Raw genomic sequence first — 7,668 nt, forward strand, 5'->3', positions numbered from 1 at the left:
TTAATATAAAAAAAAATTAGGTTAGGATTAGGATTGATCTCACCAAGCAAAATTGGAAGCTTTCAATATCTTTTTTTAAATTTTTTCTTTTTTTTCTGTACAAAGATAAAAAAAATAAAAAAATTAGTAAGCTATATTCATAAAAAAATTAAAAAAATAAATATCAAAATTGGTGCCTTCCCCGGCAACAGCGTCAAAAATTAATAAGATGCGATGTTGTCGTTAGGACACCGTGATTATCAATCTAATTTTGACTTTAATAAAAATTAATAATATATAGAAAATAATGAGTCGGATCGAATCCACAGAGAAGACAGAATTTTGATTTGATATCTTTGATTTTATAAATAAAATAAAATTTAAAAAAAATAATTTAAGTCAAAAAATAGGAATTAAAAGTGCAAAAAATAAATCGAGTACTAAGATTTACTATTTAGATCCTAGCATCTACTTGTAATAAAAATAAATAATAAAAATTTAAAGTACATAAAATAAATTGGTATTAAGATCTACTAATTAGATCCTATCATCTATTTATAAAAAATAAATAACAAAAATTTAAATTACAAAAAAATAAATTTTACATTAAGTGAAATTAAAATTCAAGTATAAAGAATTTAAAAAAATAATAAAATAAAATAAAAATAAAATTATAACAAAGATATGAAGTTGATTAGTCCAGTCTCATCGAAAAGATGGTTGATGACCTCTCTTTCTTTCTTCATACTCCGTAGAGCGAACCAGCTTCTCTTTTTCCTCTCCTTGAGTCTCTAAAGCTTCTTAATTTTTTTTTTCTAATTTTTTTTGCTCTTCTACTGATTTTTTTTGCTCTCCATATTTATTCTCAGACTCTCTATTTATAGGTAAATTTTTATCTTTTTTTGACAGCAAAAGGAGTCCTAAAATCTTTAAAAATTATATTATACTTGTATCTTAATTTTTTGACCGTCAGATCTTTAATGGACCACTCAGATCACTCCAAAAAACCAATGTTATACTCCTTATCAGGGTCAGATACGATAACAGCCGTTGGATCTCCTGTCGGATTGATTTTTGGCCATCAGATCATGCATTTTATCTCCTATTCAAAGTCGGGATCCACCACAGCCATCGGATGTTGTTCAGATGAAATCTGGATCGTCGATCAGCACAAAAAATCTTTCACCCACCATGGACCGCATCATGCATCATGAACTATTTTGTGGACTGCATTTTTGAATCCGTGGATCGAGCGATCGGTCCACCGTGTACCGAAGGTAATAAAATTTATTTTTAAGATATTTTTGCTTGATTTTCACTCTGATTTTTGTTTGAAAAATTTTTAAAAAATATGCATTATTTTTTTTAAATTTTTTATTATTTTGATGCTTAAATTTTCAATTAAATCAATATCTATTTTTCATAAATATGCTCTAATTTCATATTTTTTTTAAATTATTTATTTTTATAAAAAAATTTAATTTATTTATGAAATTAGGTTTTTTTAGAATATGTTAGCACTATAAATTACCAAAAATACCTACAATAAATATAAAAATATGTCACTTATCACTCTCAAGACTACAACCTCCAAGGTTGATGATAGTGAATAATCCGATGAAAAAGAGGAAGAAGATGACTTGTACTAATGGCAAGGAAGTTCAAAAGATTCATGAAAAGAAAGAAGCAAAATTTTAAGAGAAAGTTATTTAAAGAAAAATCAAGCAAAGATAGAGAGAAAGAGAAAGACAAAGAATTTTCTATATGCTTTGAATACAAGAAGTCCAATCACTTTAAAATGGACTACCCTCTTCTCAAGAAATCAAGCAAGAAAGTCAAGAAGAAGGAATGATGGCACAATGGAGCGATAGTGAGGACACCAACTCTGATGAAGAAGTATAAGAAGCTGCTAACCTTTGCTTGATGGCTCATCAAGAGGAGATAAATGCTGAAACTTTCTTAGATTTTACTTTGATGAGTTACAAAAGGTATTTATAGATCTTTTAACTGAATTTAATAAAGTAAGATGGACAAATAAGAAATTAAAGAAGCAAAACCTTAGTTTAAGTCATGAAAAAGAAAAGATTTTGAAAAATTTAATTCATTAGCTTGTGAAAATCAAAAATAAATGTTGAGCTAAAGAAAATTAAATCATTTATAAAGAAATTTATTTATAGCTTCCAAAAATTGCATATGTTATTAAATAGATCTGTATTTAATAAGGCTGGATTAGGATTTAAACCACAAAAGAAACAAAAATTTAAAAAAATCTATTTGTTAAAGCTTCATCAACTTCTATTTCAAATGTTTCATGTTATTATGGTGGTAAAATTGATCATAATTCTATGCATGTGATTTCAAAAAATTAAATAAAAAATAATTAAAATAATTTAGATTTCAAAAGGAACATGAGCACTAATCCTAAAGGATCCAAGATGATTTGGATACCTAAATTCTCTACTTGATCTTCTTATGTAGGAGTGTCTTGTAGTTTGGGAGAAGAAAAAGCTTTAATATCTTGATAGTGGCTATTCAAGGCATATGATGGGTGACAAATCTTAATTTATCACTTTTGAATCTAAAGATGGAGGAGTAGTTACATTTGGAGACAATGAAAAGGGGTATATCATGGGTATTGATAACATTTGTATTATCCCATCCACTTCTATTCAAGATATATTATTAGTTGATGGATTGAAACATAACTTACTTAGTATTAGTCAATTTTGTGATAAAAGATTTCAAGTAACTTTTAAGTCTTTAGCATGCATAGTATCTAGTCCCATTGACAATAGTTTTATGTTAATTGGATATAGATATAACAATATCTACATGGTAGATCTAGATGATCTACATATGAAGAATGATCAATGTCGTGTAGCAATGAAAGTCAAGATTAGTGAGACTAGTTGGTTGTGGCATTATAGATTAGGTCATGCTAGCATAGATTTGCTTTCAAAACTCATTAAGAAAAATCTTGTCAAAGGCCTACAAAAATTAAATTTTGAAAAGGATCAAATTTGTGATGCTTGACAATTAGGAAAATAAAATAAGAATTCTTTTAAATCAAAAGGCATGGTTTCAACAACTAGACCTCTAGAATTGCTTCACATGAATTTATTTGGAACTACTAAGACCACATGTTTAGGAGGTAAGAAATATGAGTTTGTAATTGTAGATGATTTTTTAAGATTCACTTGGATAATATTCTTAGCACAAAAAGATGGAGCATTTAAAGCTTTTGCAAAATTTATCAAAAAATTTCAAATGAAAAGAACACATCCATTGTAGGCATTCATAGTGATCATGACATCGAATTTGAAAATCAATACTTTAAAAATTTTTGTAATAAAAAAAAATTGATCATAATTTTTTTGTACCTAGAACACCTCAACAAAATGAGATGGTAGAAAGAAAAATGGTACATTACAAGAAATGGCATGTACAATATTATGTGAAAGTGATTTACCTAGATATTTTTAGACAGAAGCCATCAATACCGCATGCTATATTTTAAATCATGTATTAATTAGATCTATTCTAAAGAAAACACCATATGAACTTTGGAAAGAAAAAAAATCAAACATAAGCTATTTTCATATTTTTGATTGTAGATGCTTCATGCTAAACAATGAAAAAAAAAATTTAGGAATATTTAATGCCAAGTCAGATAAGAATATCTTCTTAGGATACTCCATATCAAGCAAAGTATATAGAGTCTTCAATAAGAGAATTCTCATTGTTGAAGAATCTATCCATGTAGTATTTGATGAATCTAATGACAAAACTTCTAGAAGAAAAACTGTTTTAAATGAGGATGCAGGAATTCTCAACAAAAAGATGGATAGCCTCATATTGAAGCATGATTACCCACAAAACAATGAAGAAGATTTAAGGAAGGAGGATGAAGAAGAAAAAGAGAAAGAATCCACTCTAAACCAAAGAGAAGAGCTAGCAAAAAAGTAGAGGTGTGCACATGGATACTCTAAAGATCTAATTATTGATGATTAATCACAAGGGATAAGAACTCGATCTCATTTTAGAAATATTAATAATTACTTAGTTTTTGTATCACAAATTGAGCCTAAAATTATAGAAGAAACTGAAAATGACCTTTATTGGATAAATTCTATGTAAGAAGAATTAAACTAATTTAAAAGAAATAAGGTATGGGCACTAGTTGATAGACCTAATAACTATCTTATAATTGGAATAAAATAGGTGTATAGGAATAAACTAGATGAGCATGGTACCATTATTAGAAATAAAGTTAGACTAGTCATTAAAGGATATAACCAAGAAGAAGGCATTGATTTTGATGAAATCTTTGTTCTTATAGCTAGATTAGAGGCAATTAGGCTACTATTTGCATTTGCATACTTCATGAATTTTAAATTATATCAAATAGATGTTAAAAGTGTATTCTTAAATGGATACGTAGCAGAAGAAGTATATGTTGAACAACTACCTGATTTTGAAAATCATACATTTTCAAATCATATCTTCAAATTACATAAGGCCTTATATGGATTGAAACAAGCTCCATGTGCATAGTATGAAAGGTTGAATAAATTTTTTTTAGATAATGAATTTATTAGAGATAATATTGATAAAATGTTATTCTTAAAAAAAAAAGATAATGACTTGTTAGTGGTATAAATCTTTATAAATAATATTATCTTTGGTGCTATTAATGAATCTTTTTATCAAGAGTTTGCCAAGCTTATGCAAGGTGAGTTCGAGATGAGCATGATAGGAGAGTTAAACTTCTTTTTCGGACTCCAAATCAAGTAAAGTAAAGAGGAGATCTTCATCAACCAAATAAAATATACAAAGAAAATACTTAAAAAGTTTGGGATGGAGACTTCAAGATCTATTGGCACATCTATGAGCCTCTCATATAAGCTTGACATAGATGAAAAAGATAAGAAGGTAGATACTAAACTGTATAGAGGTCTGGTAGGATCATTACTTTATCTTACCGTAAGTAGACCAAATATTTTATTCAGTGTATGAATTTGTGTTAGGTATCAATCAGATTCTAGAGAATCTCATTTATCAGTAGTTAAAAAAAATTTAGATACTTGTTTGGCACACTTAATATAGGTTTGTGGTATGATAAATTATCACCATTTGAATTAATTGGATATTTGGATACTGATTTTGCTGGATGCAAATTAGATAAAAAAAGTACAAGTGACACCTGTCAATTTTTAAGAGTTAATTTGATCTCATGATTTAGCAAGAAACAAAACTCGATAGTATTATTTACAGTCGAGGCCGAGTATATTGCTGTAGGAAGTTATTGTGCTCAAATCTTGTAGATTAAACAATAACTTAAAGATTTTGGCATCAAACTTAATAAGATCCCAATAAGATGCGATAACACTAGTATAATTAATTTAACTAAAAAATTAATTCAACACTCAAGGTCTAAACACATTGAAATAAAACACCATTTAATAAAAGACCATGCACAAAATAATAATGTGATGCTTGAATTTATTTGTATAGATAAACAACTTGCTGAAAAATAGTTTATCCTTGGTGGAAATAGTGGGAGGCAATTATAGCTCAAAAAGAAAGTCTCTTAAGAGCAATGACAAGTCCTACAGATTATAGAATCTTTTGAGCTAATAGACGGTTTACCTCACCTACTTCATAGATCTATTTGTATCTCCTATTCTTTTGAAAGGTATATAGATATGTTTACAGAGGATATAGAGAAAATATTCTTCATGGGAGATATGGAACATGGAGATGATTTCTAAAAACTATTACGAGGTAGTGTCATCATGATATAATCAAAATATTTGATTTCATCAAAAATAAAGAGAAAATATGAGTCTTTAAAAGAGTCAATGGAAGTGCTTGACATTCTTCATATTGTATGTAGATGTCATCCTCCTAATTGAAAATATTATTCTCATGATGACCTCGATTTAAGGTCTGATTGTCGAAGAAATTTTTTATAAAAGATTTAGGAGAAGCATCCTATATTCTGAATAATAAAGGTGTATAGAGATAGATCCAAGAGAGTGCTTCATCTCTCACAGAAAATATACATAAAGAAAATATCGAAGGAGTTCATCATGAAGAATTTCAAAAATAGAATTGTTTCCTTTAGGCATGGAGTTCATCTCTTTAAGATGATGTGCCCTAGCACATCTGAGGAAATTGAGTGCATGAGCTAGATTCTTTATGCTTCTGCTATAGGGAGCCTCATATATGTTATGCTATGTACTCGACAGATATATTTCTTGCTATGAGTATCATGAGCATATATTAGTCGAATTCAGGCTGGAAGCACTGGATACTTGTGAATAATATCCTTTCGTACTTGAGAAGTACTAAGGATATGTTATTGATCTTTGGAGGAGAAGAATTTAGGGTTCTGGATATATAAAGATTGATGATAGAAAGTCTACATCAGCATGTGTATTCCTATGTTATGGTGGTACGATATACTGGAAGAATTTCAAACAACTGATTATTGGAAATTCCACCATGGAGGTAGAGTTCATCGTCGTTTCTAAGGGTGCTAAGGCAATTTACTAGTTCATGTAATTTATTGTATAGTTCAGAGTAATAACATGAGATGTCATATAACCCTATGACAACGACATTGGTGCCATAGCTCTGGCTAAGGAACCAAGGTCTCACCAGATATCTAATCATACAGAGCGGCGATTCCATGCCAGATTCACGAGTATCTCAAGTATCAAGCTACAGAGAGTTAGACTCCATAAAAAATATGTTAGACCCACTGACTAAGCTGTTGTGCCACCAGAAAACTAAGCTCATCTTAAGAAGATGAGGCTTAGGTTGATGGCCGATTGGCTTTAGTGCAAGTGAAAGATTGTTAGAGGTATGGCCTAGCAGTCAAGATGGCTGACACATGTAATCTTTCTAGTGATATAATTTTGTAATTGAATAAAATAAATCAGATTAATTTTCATTCATGTTGAGTCATGTGTTCATAAATCGTTCAAAAAATTAATAGGATGATGACACATATTCTCAAGAGTTGAGAATTTGGGATATATACCATTGGTGATTAATTTCTAAATACTCTCGATCGATGGATCATCACGAAGACAATGATTGATCCAGTTAGATTGGTGTATGGATCGCTTTCTTCTAGATAGATGAATTTTGAGTCTACAGTAGGGACATTAGAGCGAGAGTGCAGGTGATTGTTAGAGAATAATAGTACCGAATGTGACCAACATGAGTAGTCATATGGATATCTATCCACTCATCAGTGACATACTTGATGTGCAATGGTGTGAGTAGTCCTCAGACCTATAATACCTTGACTGCTCATAGTAGAATTGCTATAGTTTGACTATACATAAACATAATCCCTAGCCATATGGGTTCTTATAGTGGACGTTGGCGGCAGTAGATTCACTGTAAGAGTAGGGTGCGTAGCTATATGAAATCTATCGATCTTGATAGATAAAAAGTAGTCCTATGTGATTTATGAGACTGAGTTCAAAAGACCTAAGCCTAGCAGAGTGAATAATGGAAAAGAATTTTCATGAGATTTCACACACGAACTCAAATTGAATAAATCTTACATATAACAGACGATAAAGTTTGACAAGTTATCCATGACCTTCATCTTTTCGAAACTCACGATAGAAGGATCGAATCATACAGTAACTGCACCTAAAGGTTTAATAT

This window comes from Elaeis guineensis, chromosome 3 (genome assembly GCF_000442705.2).
Source record: "Elaeis guineensis isolate ETL-2024a chromosome 3, EG11, whole genome shotgun sequence".
Classification (NCBI taxonomy): Eukaryota; Viridiplantae; Streptophyta; class Magnoliopsida; order Arecales; family Arecaceae; genus Elaeis; species Elaeis guineensis.